The sequence below is a fragment of the Hypanus sabinus genome, chromosome 30, assembly GCF_030144855.1.
Source record: "Hypanus sabinus isolate sHypSab1 chromosome 30, sHypSab1.hap1, whole genome shotgun sequence".
Lineage (NCBI taxonomy): Eukaryota > Metazoa > Chordata > Chondrichthyes > Myliobatiformes > Dasyatidae > Hypanus > Hypanus sabinus.
Genome location: NC_082735.1, coordinates 36976086 through 36992697, shown reverse-complemented (window position 1 = coordinate 36992697; position 16612 = coordinate 36976086). Strand labels below are relative to the sequence as shown.

Below are 16612 nucleotides of genomic sequence, written 5' to 3'. Positions count from 1 at the left end.
GATGGGATGGGGGGTGTGGGTGGACCATTACTGACAGTCCTGCTGATTGATTATAACGTAGGGGTAATCCATCAGTGACAAGAAAGCCCGGTACCAAAGCGGGAGATGTCACCCCGGTCTTTCGCCGAGATTCCACAGCAAGATAACTTCTAGTCTATGCTAATAACGTGAATGTACTGAAAATAATTCATGTAGATAATTTATTTTAATCTTTAACTTTCGGATTAATTTTCCCGCTAGGTAAATTGCCCTGGTAAAACGAGAGAAAAAATGCTTCTTGATGCCGTGGTTGAAGGAAAGGGCTTTTCTGCAAGTGAGTAGGTTGGAATTGGAACTTGTCTGGGTGGATTTCGAGGTCCCGTTGGCTTCAGCTGCTATACAAATCGAGGAAGATGTAAAACAAGTCCGTAATCTAGTGCCAACCATTTTTCACTGTAACACTGAAAACCCACCTCGGAGTTTCCCCTTGTAAAGGTGAAGGATTAATTTTTCAATATCAAAATTGACATTTATACTGCTTAAAATTATTCCCCATGCGATAAGACCAAGGCATTTTTAATTCTGGCCCCCATCCCTACTATAATGAGCCACCTTTCCGTTCCGGCAGTGCGCGGTTCCAGTCTATTCGGCTTCTTTTAAGTAATTGAAGGGGTAATACTACACTTAGATGCCACATTATTAGGTACCTGCTGTAACTAATAAAGTGGCCACTGAGTGTATCTTTGTTGTCTTCTGCTGCCGTAGCTCATCACCTTTAAGGTTCGACGTGTGCATTCGGAGATGCTCTCCTGTTGTAAAGTGGGGTTCTTTGAGTTCCTGTCAGCTTGAACCAGTCTGGCCATTCTCCTCTGACCTCTCCCATTAACAAGATATTTTCACCCACAGAACTGCTGCTCACCAAATGTTTCTTTTTGTTTGTTTTTCGCACCATTCTCTGTAAACTCTGGAGACCCTTGTGTGGAAAATCCCAGGAATCAACAGTTTCTGAGATACTCAAACCACCTGCATGGCACCAACACGGTCAAAGTCACCTACATCACAATTCTTCCCCATTCTGATGTTTGATCCGAACAACTGAACCTTTTGACCATGTCTGCATGCTTTAATGCATTGAGTTGCTGCCTCATGATTAGCTATTAGATATTTGCATTAATGATCAGGTGTACAAATGTACCCAATAAAGTGGTAACTGAGCGTAGTTTGTGCATCTACTCATTAAATTCCAGAAGTTCCACCACTCCTCCCCCCCCCCATTCCCAAAGATGCTGCTTGGCCATTATCTACTGGCTCAAAGCTTACTATCAAAGTACATAGATGTCACCCTATACAAACCTGACTGTTGTTTTCTTGTGGGTGTGTTGACGCGGGGCCAAGTGGTTAAGGTGTTCATCTAGTTACCTGAAGGTCGCTAGTTCGAGCTTTGGCTGAGGCTACGTGTATGTCCTTGAGCAAGGCACTTAACCACACATTGCCCTGCGACGTCACCGGTGCCAAGCTGTATGGGTCCTAATGCCCTTCCCTTGGACAACATCGGTGGTGTGGAGAGGGGAGACTTGCAGCATGGGCAACTGCTGGTCTTCCATTAAAAAAAAACTTTCCAAGGTGCAAATCCGTGGTCTATCAAGACTAACAGAAGCCTTTCTTGTGGGTGTAAATCAGGAACCATAATAGGATCAATGAAAGACCACCCCCTACAGGATGGACAGACAATCAATGTGCAAAAGACAACAAACTGTGCAAATACAAAAGAAAAAAGAAATAATATTAGTGAGTAAATAAGCAATAAGTATCAAGGATATAATATGAAGAGTCCTTGAAAGTGAGTCCGTAGGTTGTGGAAATGGTTCTCAATTGTACTTTATCACCAACAGAGTGATAGAAGCTGCTATCAAAAGGCACTTTCTCACTAATAACCTACCTAGTCATGCCCATTGTAGGTTTCACTGGAACCACTCAGCACAGCCATGATCCAAACGTGGGCCAATGAACTGGTACCACGGTGGCACAGCAGGCACTATTACAGCTTGGGGTGTTGGATTTCGGAGTTCAATTCCGATGCCAGATGTAAGGAGTCTGAGTGTCCTCACTGTGGAATGCATGGATTTCCTCCGAGTACTCTGGTTTCCTCCCACAGTCCAAAGACGTACCAGTTAGTAGGTTAATTGGTCTTTGTAAATTGTTTGGGCTGGGGTTAAATCAGGGGTTGCTGGGCAGCAGGGCTCAAAGGGCTGGAAGGGCCTGTTCCGTGCTGTATCTCAATCAATCAATAAATAAGCTGCTGAGGTGAAGTCACAGTAAAATCCTTTGATATCAAGATAGTATTCAACGAAATGTGGCATCCAGGAGCCCTGATAAAACTGGAGTCAATGGTGGGCAAAATGGTTGGCAATATACAGTACTGTACAAAAGTCTTAGGCACATATATATAACTAGTGTGCCTAAGACTTTTGCATAGCGCTGTACCTCTCAAAGTGGAAGATAGTTAAACTATTCCACAGGGCAATGTTGTAAGCCTTTAATTGCCTCATCAATGACTTCCAGCATAAGGTTGGAAGTGGGGATGATTTGTGACTGGACAATGTTCATTTCCATTTGAAACCCCCCCCCCCCCCCCAGCTAATGAAGCAGCCTGTGTCTATAAGAATGTTCAGACGATAGGCCAATCAATGTGTGACATGTGATGCACATGACAGGCAACAACTACATCTAACAAGGAAGACTCCCACCTCCCAGCCTCGACATTAATGGTGCTACCACCCCATAATCAACATTTGAGGAGTCAGCAAGGACAGGAAGCACAGCTGGACTGACCACGTACAGATCAGAGACTAGATTGACTCCTCAGAGCCTTTCTAATTTCTACAAGCCAGAGGTCAGATACATGATGGAATATTTTCCATTTAGATTGGATGACTACGGTTCCAAAAACTTTCAGGAAATTGGCCTTCCTTGATCGGCACCTCAAACACCACCCTAATCGTTTGCTCTCTCCACCACAGATGCACGGTGACTGCAGTGGGCACTACGGATAGAATGCACCACAGTCACTCAGCTAGACTACTCCAACGCTGCCTCCCAAACCTGTGACCTCTACCAGCAAGAAGGTCAAGGGCAGCAAGTCCATGTAAAGATCACCACATGCAAATTCACATTCAAGTTGAACTCAAAAGTTTAAAGTTCAACATAAATCTATTATCAGAGTACATATATGTCACCTTGTACAACTCTGAGATTCATTTTCTTGTGGGCATACTGATGGTACATCTGAATTGGACGGTGGTTTTAGCTTCTTCCTGTGCCTCACTCAGTACCTTCCTGAGGCAGTTGACTAGTAATTGTTTTATTTTAATACAAGAAACACAATAGAACTGTTGAAAGACCACGCCCAAGAGGATGGACAACCAATCAATGTGCAAATACAAAACGAAGAAAAATAATACTCAACAATTATTGAGAACATGAGATGAACAGTCCATGAAAGTGAGTCCATTGTTTGTGGGAACAGTTCAGTGATGGAGCGAGTAAAGTTGAGTAAGTTATCCTGTCTGGTTTAAGAGCCTGATGGATGAGGGGTAATAATTGTTTCAGAACTTGGTAGTGTGAGTCCTGAGGTTTTTGTACCTTCTTCCTGATGGTAGCAGAGAAGAGAGCATGGCCTGGTTGGTAGGGGTATTTGATGATGGATCCTGCTTTCCTGTGATGGTGTGAGGCTCTCCTGCTGTGGGATGTATCACTGGTCCTTTATTCTTCGTTATTGCTGGATCTAAATCCTGGGACTCCTACTGAACAGTACTGTGGGATTACTTAACCAGAAAGACTGCTGAGTTCAACAAGCTGACTGACCACAACCTTCCCAAGGGCTGGAGAGCAAATGCTGACCTTTCCAGCAAAGCCAAGATACTAGAAGAAAAACAAAATACATAGTCTATTTTCATGAATGTCCTCCAAGAGGAACACGGCCTTGTTGGGTTTGGAGGCATGCACATCTCAATGGCCTGGAGAACTACGTTGGCTGGAGAGAGGGCTCTTGGTAGGGTCATTCGTACCAAACAGGTCAAAGGGCAGAAGCCAGACCTAGAGTGGTCCACCAGTCCTCCAGGTTCAGAGGTTCAGCTCAGGGCTAACAACCCTGGGCAGCAAGTTTTATAAATGTGGTTGACAAGTGAATAGAGTGAACTACCTGGATCTTTTCTATGTACTTGAGAAGGCAGAAGGGAATTCTTTCAACTCTTTTGAAGATGGTATTTGTGAATGTGATTTGGCCTCAGTTCTGCACTAACAGCAATAATTTAGATTTCAGTGTTCAAATCTCTGGTAGGATACCATCGCTCCAACTTGGGAATACCCTTATCAGTGCTATAAATCTATAAAAATCAGTGGGTTATTTAAACTCTTTGCTTCTATCATCCCATTATAAATTCCTAGTACTTTGCTGCTCCTTTCTATTGTTCTGTATGACCCGATCTGTCTGACTGGCCCCTCCCAATGTCAGGGTCTGGCGCTGGGTTGTGTTATCTGCTGGCTGACCAGTACTGTAGAGGATGCCATAAGGCAGATAATCTCCTGCTGTGTCCACATCTCATTTCAGACTGCGCATCTGATTTGCAGCTGAAACTTCCCCAGCATGCTTCCGTGACAACCACGCTCAGGGCTTCTGTCTTCTACTTTAGTGTTATGAAGTAGTACAGTGGTACTTACAAATGTGGTACTAGGCGTGTGTATGTGTGTGTGGTGCTAGGATATGATAGCATACTTATGACACATCTGAATTGGGCTTCCATCTTCTACTTATGTGTTGTGAAGTGGTACTAGACACAAATGTGGAGTGGTGTGTGTGTGTGTGTGTACACGTATGCGCGTGCCAATGTGTGCACAGAGTGGTACTAGCATACTAATAGCACATCTGAATTGAGCAGTGATCTTAGCTTCTTCCTGTGCTTCAGTACCTTCCTGAGGCAGTTGACTAGTAATCGTTTTATTTTAATTTGTGTCAGTCTGAAGCAAAGTCACATTGGTTTATATGAACTAAAATAAAGAGCCCTCCAAGAGGACCATAGCCTTGTCATTGGGTTTGGAGGCTTGCGTGCCTCAATGTCCTGGAGAACTACGCTGGCTGGAATCGGTTCTTTATGCTTTGGTTCTTGGCAGGGTCACATGTGCCAAACAGGTCAAAGGGTAGAGGTCAGACTAAGAGTGGTCCACCGGTCCTCCAGGTTTGGGGGTTCAACTCAGGGCTAACGACCCTGACTGCTAAATCAAAACTGTTGTGGAAACAGCGATGAAGAAACCTTCTACATCTGAGTGCAATGGTATTCTGGAGTCTCCACCCGAGACTTGCGTGATTGACAGCAATGAAAACCGAGAGGAAGCTACTGACTTGATGATGGAAGCCCTGAACAGCACCAGAGATGGAGGAGCCTCAAATGCCAGTGGTGTAATGGGGAGTAACAAAAGAAAGAGCAGTTAGAAGTAGTCAAACCATTTCTCCTGAAGGGAAGCAAAGTGACAGCGTGACCCCACCTAAAATTAGTTTATAGTCCAGAAACAGACCAACTGTGAAGTGAGTGCTTGTTAAATAAGTGGCCGTAAACCTATTCTGTCTCCTTGTACGTAGCTGTGGGAGCTGGAGATTACCTCTTTGCTCTGCACACTTTGAATCATTTTTAATACAAACCACATGTTTGGTTCCCAGGATAAGATTGCAGGATTTCCAGCACTCTCTTCAGAAAGTTATGCCCAAAAGCAGGCAGTGTAATGTTAAGCAATGTCCAGATTTTGAGTGTGATTACTGTCCTTTCAGATCTCCTGTCCTTGAGGTCAGTTCAATAATCTCAAATCAAAATTTTTAAAAACTTGATGGGTTACTTGCTCTTTGTAAAGTGCTCCCAGAGTCCAAGCCCATTTCACTTTGAATTAAATCACAGATAGCAAATGCTGGCCATATGATCGACTACAAACAATGCATCCTAGTCATTTATTTATCTATTTTTCTGTCTATTTCTTCACTTTGAGCAGGGATTCCTCCACTTTTTTATGCCACAGAAGCTTACCATTAACCAAGGGACTCATGGACCCCAGGTAGGGAACCCCTGATTTAAAGTCACAGTGCAGAATAGACCCTTTTGGCTTGTTGAGCTGTGCTGCCCAGCGACCCCTGATTAACCTGAAACTAGTCATGGGAGAATTTACAATGACCAATTAACCGACCCAGTATGTTTTTGAAAAAATGGGAGGAAACCGCAAGACTCGGAGCAAACCCATGCACACATTCCACGGGGAGGATGTATAGACTCCTTACAGATGGCGTTGGAAGTGAACTCTGAACTCTGATGCCCCGAGCTGTAAAGGTGTTGCACGAGCCGCTTCAAGGTGAAAATCCTATGTAGAACTATGCCAGCAATAGCATGCAAAACTGCCATCAATTCCCCAGAAAATCCGGGATTAACTCTGTTCACTTTCTTGTTTCTTGAAGACTCGTTGTTTGAGAAACCCAAGAACACAGTTTGGTCCTTCTCAAAATCAGCTCATTTTAGAGGCTTCGATACACTTTTGTTCAAAGTTCAAAGTAAGTTTAATATCGAAGTATGTATATGTCACCATATACTACCCTGAGATTCCGTTTCTTGCAGGCATTGACAGTTGAACAAAGAAATACAATAGAATCAATGAAAAACTACACACAAACACTGGCAAACAACCATGGGCAAAAGAAGAAAAGCTCTGCAAATACTAAGTAAGTAAATGAATAAATAATACAGAGAACGTGAACTACAGAGTCCTTGAAACTGAGTCAAAGGTTATTGAATAAGCTCAGTATTGAGGTGACGGAAGTTATCTATGCTGGTTCAGGAACCTGATGGTTGAAGGGTAATAACTTATCCTAAACCTGGCTGGTGCCAGATGGGGTGGTTTGAGTACCTCAGAAACTGCTGACCTCCTGGGATTTTCACACGCAACAGATTCTAGAGTTTGTAGAGAATGGTGTGTGAAGCATAAAAGCACCCAGTTGTGTGAGTGAAAACACCTTGATCGTGAGTGAGGTCAGAAGAGAATGGCCAGACTGGTTCAAGCTGAGAGGAAGGCAACTGTAACTCAAAGAGCCAAGCGTTACAACGATGGCATCCAAAAGAGCATCTTTGAACATACAACACATTGAACCTGGAAGTGGATGGGCTACAACAGCACAAGACCATGAACATACACTCAGTGACACATGCAAAATGCTGGAGGAACTCAGCAAGCCAGGTAGTATCTATGGAAAAAAGAACTGTTGACATTTCAGGCCTAAAGCCATTGCCAGTCATGTCGAAGGGTCCCAACCCAGAACGTCGACTGTACTCTTTTCCATAGATGTTGCCTGGCCTGCTGAGTTCTTCCAGCATTTTGTGTGTGTGCTTGGATTTCCAGCATCTGTGGATTTTCTCTTGTTTGTGATTTGACATACATACAGTGGCCACTGTATTAGGTATAGAAAGTATCTAATAAAGTGGCCACTGAGTGTATGTAAAACTGAAGATGCACTAATGGCCAGATTTGGAGAAAGGAGTACAGAAATGTTAAATGTTGGGCATGAAGAGGATGCTGAGATAAGGCTTAGTATATGTGTAGGGACTGGAAGGAAATTATGGTGAATGTGCAAATTGATATTTCTGGATCTGAAACTCAGCCAGCACGATGACGATGAGTGAACAAGATGATATGTTAGGCAGCAGAGTTTAGATGGACACACATGAAGGAATACAAGTCAATTGCATCCCTATTTATAAATATCCCATCACAGCTTCCTCTTCCTGTTTGCTGCAAGGACTAATTTGGGTGGCTCCTTCCATTTTACACAGCTATCATCCAAAATTCTGCAATGAAAACATGTGCTTAAACATCTTCAGTATACTCCCTGTCTCACAGGTAGGTAATGGGCTGCAGATCAGGAAAGAAGAACCGGAGGGAGTGACCAAACACAAAGCAAGGCAAGTGAAAGGGTTTTATGGGTGGAATCTAGTAAAGAGTGGGAGTAGGTGAGGGCCCCTAAAGGTGAGGATCTGGTGACTTGAAATACCTACTACCAATAATGGTGTAAATGTTTTGAGTTAGATTAGAGATTCTGAGGAAATAGCGAGGGCTGATTTTTGCTCTGATTGTCAAGATAGGCTGAGGCTTTGGCAAGTCTGAGGCATTGCGAGACAAAGAACTAATGAGATTTAGCAAGGTCAAGGGTTATGGGCCAACAGGATTTATCAGGAACACAGTAAGAGCAGGGGAAATCCATTCTTCCATTCAATTAGATCCCACCTGACATTTATCTTAAACACAAGAACATTTGCAGATGCTGGAAATTCAGAGCAACACACAGAGAATGCTGGAGGAACTCAGCGGATGAGGCAGCATCTGTGGAGATGAATAAACATCGGACATTTAGAGCCAACACCCTCCATCAAGACTGGAAAGGAGGGGCGGGGGGGGGGGGAAGGAAGACGCCAGAATAAAAAGGTGGAGGAAGGGGATGGAGGCTAGATGCAAGATGATAAGTGAAATGTAAAGGGCTGGAGAAGAAGGAATCTGTAACCCTCAACTAACAGAACGATTCAGCCTCCGACCTGAAACGTTCCCTTGCCCCCTTCCCTTCTAAGCTTACATGGGAGATGAGCTTTTGAGAACGTCTGAAGATTGAACTTCCGGATTTCAGTAAAGGCTGGCGATGACCGAGCACAGAAAGCTGTGGCAAATGCATTTGGGAGGGGACGGGGTCAGTTGATACATTCTTCGTGTAGATTGGATGTCGGCCAAATGAACGGACAGACTTGAGACCTTTATATTGAACACCATGTGTCGAGAGGACTGCATTGCCTTGACTAATTTCGGGCAGGCATCAATTTGGGCCACAGTCTATTTCCCTCTTAACTCCTTTCTTCCACTCCTGATCCTTTTCTCTTTGTTCCTTTGTCCTCCTCGTTCTCTTCCAGTCTCTCTTTCCTCCATGTCTGCTACCTTCCATCGTTCTCCACTGATTCAGTCAGTCCGTCTCTTTTCTCCGTAACCTTGCGATCTGTCTCTTCCTACCTCCCCCTTTTCTCTTTCCAGCCCTGGCTCTCTCCCCTCTTCCCGTTTCTTTTAAATCCCTTATTTTCCCTCCTCCCCCTCCCATCCCCAATTCCCTCCCCACGGCGCTCAGGAGTCCCGATACTCTCAGTTAACCTTGAAGGGAAGGTCGAAATCAGCATGGAGTTGAGCTGTATTGTTTTCTTTCAAAAAAGAACTCAAAATATCTGTTCCCTAGCGGCAGCTTCTAGTGTTAAAGAGCAATGCAGATGTATTTTGTGAAAAAGCAATAAAACCTAGCCCGAGGGCCCTCTCAGGAGCTCGTGAAATGCATGAGCAGCAACCAATATGAGTTTGCACATTCAGTCCGGGGCAGGGGGCAATAAGAAAAATGGTTAATAAGACTCTTGAACAACACATACGATTTTATTTCTCTCTCTCTCTCTCTCTCTCTCTCTCTCTCTCTCTCTCTCTGTTGTCTGTGGGACGCTGATGTCCAGTGTCACTGTCTAGTCCGTGTCGGGACTGAGTGAAGTGGGGGTTGAGTGAGTGTTGGAGTGCGACACGTCACGGACAATGGAGCTTGCCCAAGTCTTCAGGGAGAACCGTCACCCCGACACAAGGTATGATAATCAAGGTGCCAGTTACTCATTACGCTCCCTAATTACTGTTTCGTAATTAGCAGTGGAGATACAAAAGAATGAAAATGATCTTCCCAACCCCCTCCCCCTGTTAAATTACACGCCCGAGGCTGCAGCCCCGAAAAAGGCAGCGAAGCGACACGAGAAGCCTGCGGGGAATTGGGGAAGGAGGAGGTGGGGGTAGCCAAATGGCAGTTTCACAGCTTCTCAGTCGACGTCTTGCTAAATTACTGTAAATATTGAAGTGAATTAAAATTCCGCTTGAACTATCCTTGCGGCTGCTGCTTGCAGTCAGCGGAGGAGCGGCCGCACATCCCCCCCTCTCTGAGCTGAACTGTTTTACTCGCTCGGCTGCTTAATTATTCGCTTTAATTTGCATTTAACATATTTATTTCCATGCGTGGTTGGTGGAGGGGGGGGGGGATTGAGTTGCCGTTTTCAGCATTGCGGCATTTTCTAATTAAAGCGCCCCGTGCATTTTGAGATCCAGTCAATATCCACAAATTAAAAACAAAAACTAAATTGCATTTCCCTAGCACCCAGAACAAAAAGAGCCCCTGCGATGGCGCTTTAGGGCAGTGCTACATCCAAGTGAAGCTACCGCGCCGCTTGCAATGATATTAAAGCGAGTGATGAAAATGTTGACTGGGGTCCGTTTAAAGCTCCTGTTTTGATTGGGGGGGGGGTGAAAAGGTTTAGATTGTGAATTCCGAAGCATAAAGCCAATGGGAGTTGCATTTGAGGCCGTGGTTAAATACAGGGGCGCTCGGGAGGCTGGGACTGGAGTTACCTCGCATTGTTATGGGGCGGGAGAGGTCACAGAGGGAGAGAGGGTGACTGTACGGAGACATGGCAAAATACGGGCGAGAATTTTAATCTTAAAACGTTGAAGCAAGTGTGCGTCATGACAGCAGTCGAAAAAACGGTGGTTTGCGTGTTAGAAATGTTTCATAATTTGACCCGCTGAAGGGTATCCGTCTGAAACGTTGACTTTATCCCTTTCCATTAAATGCCGCCTGACGCGCTGAGTCCCTCCAGCATTTTGCATGTGTTACTTTAGATTTCCAGCATCCGCAGAATCTTTTGTGCTTATTTATCTGTTAGCCTGTCCTTTGCTCGTCATCACGTTTTGCTGGAGGTTCTGTTTCGTAGGAACTCGCGGTACCCGTGCTGAATAACCATACTATTCGTGCTAGTAATTTTTATATTGTGAGCGCATTGCCTCTGAAGCGGAAGGTTGTTGATAAATCCGCACTCAGAATGGAAGCCGCACTCCAACGCAATACAGCCGGAGATGGACACGAATGCGGTCTTTTCCCGTCAGCAAATTCTGTAATGCCCCGACCGTTCCGTAAAATGGGAACGATCCAGTGGGATCATTTCAGGCAGGAGCAGTGTAGTTATTCCTGGTGTCGCAGCCTGTATTGTCTCCGCAGTCTGCACCATTACCGTGAGTTATCCGCTCAATGTCGCATTCCCCCTCGGTCGCAGCTTGCAGATGCTGTTCCCCATGGTACAACAGCGACAACACTCCAAATATACGAAGTAAAATTATTATCAAAGTACTTATATGTTACCATATACAACCCCGAGATTCATTTTTTTGCGGGCATACACATAAACCAAGAGACAATAGAATCAATGAAAGACTGCGCCCAACAGGATGGACAACTGAAATGCAAAAGACAACAGACTGCAAATGCAATAATAATAAAAGTACACAAGTACGCAATAAATATCAAGAACACCAGATGAAAGAGAATCCATAAGTTGTGGGAGCAGTTCAGTGTTGGGGTGAGTGAAGGTATCTTTTCTGCTTCAAGAGCCAGAGGGTTGAGATATAGTAATGGTTCCTGAACCGGGTGGGGGGGGGAAATCCTGATGGCAACAGTACTTGAACTGGGTGATGGGGGGCCCTTGATTGATGCTGCTTTCCTGTGGATGTGTTCAGTGATGGGGAGGACTTTACCTGTGATGGACAGGGCCATATCCACTACTTTTTGAGGGATTTTCCTCTTTGTAGGAAATACAACACACACACACACACACACATTTCTGGAGGAGCTCAGCAAAGCGTGGCATGGCACCTCCCATTTGCTTCGCAGTTAGCAGGAATCAACTGCCACTCAGTTCCATCTCATCACCTGCAGCCTATTTAAACCCAATTCTCATCCAGTCCTTTGTTCACCCATCGAGCCAGTCAGCCCTGACCTATTGCTCCTAGCCTTCAGTTACCTTGTTGCCATGTCATCTTAGGTTCTGTTCTCTTGTTTTGTGCCACCCCCCCCCCCATGGTTTGTTATTTTATAGCTTATTATTTGTTGCTAAAATTGTCTCTGTTGCTCTGCCTTTGGGTCAAGCTCCTCTACATTTTCTGAGACAGCATCCATGGAGGGGAATAAACAGTCAATGTTTTTGGCAGAGACCAAAATGTCTTGTGGATACTTAAATATACCTATGAACACCAAGAAGGATTATAAGAAAAATGGCGGAGACTTTATTTTAAGATTATTTTATAGATTATTGATTTATTGATTATAGAGAACTTTAGAGGACTATTTTCTGAAACCAACATTTAAATGGCCCATAGAAATTAAATCTTTCCTTTTGAACATGAATAGTTGGGTGCAAGTGGCAATCAATCGATTCATAGAAACATAGAAAAACCACAGCACAATACAGGCCCTTCAACCCACAATGCTGTGCTGAACATGTACCTACTTTAGAAATTACCTAGGGTTACCCATACCTCTCTTTTTCTGAGCTCCATGTACCTATCCAGGAGTCTCTTAAAAGACCGTATTGTATCCGCCTCCACCACAGTTGCTGGCAGCCCATTCCACACACTCACCACTCTCTGCATGAAAAACTTACCCCTGACATCTCCTCATACCTACTTCCAAGCACCATAAAACTATGCCCTCTCATGCTAGCCATTTCAGCCCTGAGAAAAGCCTCTGACTATCCACATGATCAATGCTTCTCATCATCTTATACACCTTTATCAGGTCACCTCTCATCCTCTGTTGCTCCAAGGAGAAAAGGTCAAGTTCACTCAACCTATTCTCGTAAGAAATGCCCCCAATCCAGGCAACATCCTTGTAAGTCTCCTCTGCACCCTTTCTATGGCTTCCACATCCTTCCTGTAGTGAGGTGACCAGAACTGAGCACAGTACTCCGTGGGGTCTGACCAGGGTCCCATATAGCTGTAATATTACCTCTTGGCTCTTAAACTCAACCCCATGGTTGATGAAGGCCAATGCACCATATAACTTCTTAACCACAGAGTCAACCTGCGCAGCAGCTTTGAGTGTCCTATGGACTCGGACCCCAAGATCCCTCTGATCCTCTACACTGCCAAGAGTCTTACCATTAATACTATAATCTGCCATCATATCTGACATACAAAATGAACCACCACACACTTATCTGGGTTGAACTCCATCTGCCACTTCTCAGTCCAGTTTTGCACCCTATCGATGTCCCGCTGTAAACTCTGACAACCCTCCACACTATCCACAACACCCCAACCTTTGTGTCATCAGCAAATTTACTAACCCATCCCTCCACTTCCTCATCCAGGTCATTTATAAAAATCACAAAGATTAGGGATCCCAGAACAGATCCCTGAGGCACACCATGCAGAATCCATGCAGAATCTGATCCGTCTACAACCACTCTTTGCCTTCTGTGGGCAAGCCAGTTCTGGATCCACAAAGCAATGTTCCCTTGGATCCCATGCCTCCTTACTTGTTTTAAAAAATACATGCAGACTGAGAAAGAGTTCAGCTGAGAGTTAATGTCTACTTTGAAAGAGGCCTGTTCATATCTGATGCAACACACATAAATTGCTGGAGGAGCTCAGCAGGTCAGGCAGTATCTATGGAAATGAGTAAACAATTGATGTTTTGGGCCGAAGCCCTTCATCAGATCTGGACTGGAAGGCTGAGGAACAGAATATAAAGATGGGGGGCAGGGGGAAGGAGGGTAGCTAGAAGGTGATAGGTGAAGCCAGGTGGGCAGGAAAGGTGAAGGGCTGGAGAGGAAGGAATCACTATACTTTATTGATAGTTTGCTGACACACACTCTCTATCTTCTGCATTCATGCTTCTGCTTTCCTTCATTTGTGGTTTTTTTCCCATGAGCTGTGCTCAGATATGATGCTGCAGGCTTTCCTTCATCTCAGAGTTTCCCCTTAGTCACTGGCCACACAGTGGGTCACGAACACATCCCAATGAGCCCCCTCCCCCAATTTTAATCCTGGCCTAATCACAGGGAAATTTGCAATGGCCAATTATCCTATCAACTGGTACGTCTTTGGACTGTGGGAGGAAACCAGAGCACCAGGAGGAAACCCGTATGGGGTGAACGTACAGACAGCGGCAGGACTATAATCAAAGTCACTGCACAGGCAGTAGCAGTCTATTCAGCACAGAAAACCAGTTTTCTGGAGACATTCTCATTAGAGGCTTCATATCTGATGTCTGCTGAACTTGTAGAGGGAATGAGCATCTGTGTAGGGATTACAGAGGGGGTCAGAGGAAACTTCATTACCTCATCTGAACACTAGGCAAGTGATACTACGAGTGGAAATGTAGATTGCTATATCATAACAAATTTAGAATACATTTACAATTTCATGCAGCAAATGTATATGTGATCTTAAGACTGAAACAATGTTGATTGATATTTTGTGCCCTTTGATGTGTAACACCTTCAACCTGTGTATTAATTTTATTTAACTCATTCACTTCAAAAGAAAATATGAATACAGATACATTGACATCAAGATGCTTGTAGATGTAACATTGGCACACAAAATCTCTCTCACACACACAAACTCTCACAGTCTCGTTCTTTCACACATATAGACACACACTCCCCCCTCTCTCTCTCACACACACACTCTACCCCACACACACACACACACACACACACACACACACACACACACACACACACACTCTCCCCCTCTCACACACACAAATGCACCCTCCCCCTCTCTCTCTCACGCACCCTCCCCGTCTCTCTCACGCACCCTCACCCGTCTCTCTCACGCACCCTCCCCCGTCTCTCTCACGCACCCTCCCCCGTCTCTCTCACGCACCCTCCCCCGTCTCTCTCACGCACCCTCCCCGTCTCTCTCACGCACCCTCCCCGTCTCTCTCACGCACCCTCCCCCATCTCTCTCACGCACCCTCCCCCCTCTCTCTCACGCACCCTCCCCCCTCTCTCTCACGCACCCTCCCCCCTCTCTCTCACGCACCCTCCCCCCTCTCTCTCACACCCTCCCCCCTCTCTCTCACGCACCCTCCCCCTCTCTCTCACGCACCCTCCCCCCTCTCTCTCACGCACCCTCCCCCCTCTCTCTCACGCACACTCTCCGCTTCTCTCTCTCACACACTCTCCCCTCTCTCTCTCACATACTCTCCCTCCCCTCTCTGACACACACTCTCCCCCGCATCTCTCTCACACACACTCTACCCCTCTCTCTCACACACACACTATCCCCCCTCTCTCTCTCACTCATCCCCCTCTCTCGCACACTCTCCCCCTTCTCTCTCGCACACTCTCCCCCTCTCGCTCTCACACAGACTCTCCCCCCCTCTCTCTCACAGACACACTCTCCCCTGCCCACTGTCTCTCACAGACACACTCTCCCCTCTCTCTCTCACGCTCTCCCCCTCTCTCTCTCACATTCTCCCCCTCTCTCTCTCACACTCTCCCCCTCTCTCTCTTACACTCTCCCTCTTACACCTCTCCCCCTCTCTCTCCTTACACTCTCCCCCTCTCTCTCTCACTCTCCCCCTCTCTCTCACTCACTCTCCCCATCTCTCTCTCACACTCTCCCCATCTCTCTCTCACACTCTCCCCCCATCTCTCTTCACACACTCTCCCCATCTCTCTCTCACACTCTCCCCCATCTCTCTCTCTCACACTCTCCCCATCTCTCTCTCACACTCTCCCCATTCTCTCTCTCACACTCTCTCCCCTCTCTCTCTCACTCTCTCCCCTCTCTCTCGCACTCTCTCCCTCGCTCTCTCTTTCACACTCCCCCACTCTCCCTTCTCTCTCTCTGACACTCACCCCTCTCTTTCACACACACTCTCCCCCCTTCCCTCACACACTCTCCCCCTTCCCTCACACACTCTCCCCCTTCCCTCACACACCTCTCCTCCTCTCTCTCTCACACACACTCTCCGCACTCTCTCCCTCACACAAACTCTCCCCACTCTCTCTCACACACTACCTCTCCCCCCCTTTCTCTCACACACACTCTCCCCCCCTCTCTCTCACACACACACTTCCCCATCTCTCTCTGTCACAGACTCTCACCCTCCTCTCTCACAACACACACTTTACCTCTTTCTAACGCACACTTCCCTCTCTCTCTGACACACTCTCCCCCTCTCTCAGACACCTCTCCTCCTCTATCTCTCACACACACTCTCCCCCTCTCTATCTCTCACACACACTCTCCCCCCTTTCTCTCTCTCACACACCACCTCTCCACCCTCTCTCAAACACACACTCCCCCCTCTCTCTCACAGACGCACTCTCCCCCTCTCTCTCTCAGACACACTCTCCCCGCCCCCTCTCTCTCACGCACACTCTCCCCCTCTCTGTCACACAAACTCTCCCCCCTCTCTGACACAGACTCTCCCCTCTCTCTCTCTGAAACAGACTCTCCCCATCTCTCTCTTACACACTCTCCCCCCTCTCTCAGACACACACTCCCCCCTCTCTCTCTGACACACACCTCCTTCCTTTCTCTCTCACTGACACGCCCCCTCTCTCTCAGACACACTCTCCTCCTCTCTCTCTCTCACACACACTCTCCCCCTCGCTCTCTCACAGACGCACTCTCCCCCTCTCTCTCTCAATCTTCCCTCCCTCCCACCCTCTCCCCCCTCTCCCTGTCACTCTCTACTCTC

At 46.3% G+C, this 16612-nt stretch overlaps 1 long non-coding RNA gene across 1 annotated transcript in view; it reads left to right on the top strand.

The window, feature by feature from the left end:
- Positions 1 to 6642: 6642 nt before the first annotated feature.
- The window catches only part of LOC132383573 (uncharacterized), a 161340-nt gene continuing 151370 nt past the window's right edge, over positions 6643 to 16612 (top strand). The window contains exons 1-2 of the long non-coding RNA XR_009508727.1: positions 6643 to 6733; positions 9537 to 9659. This is a non-coding gene — a long non-coding RNA (uncharacterized LOC132383573). The remainder of the gene's footprint in view (positions 6734 to 9536; positions 9660 to 16612) is intronic.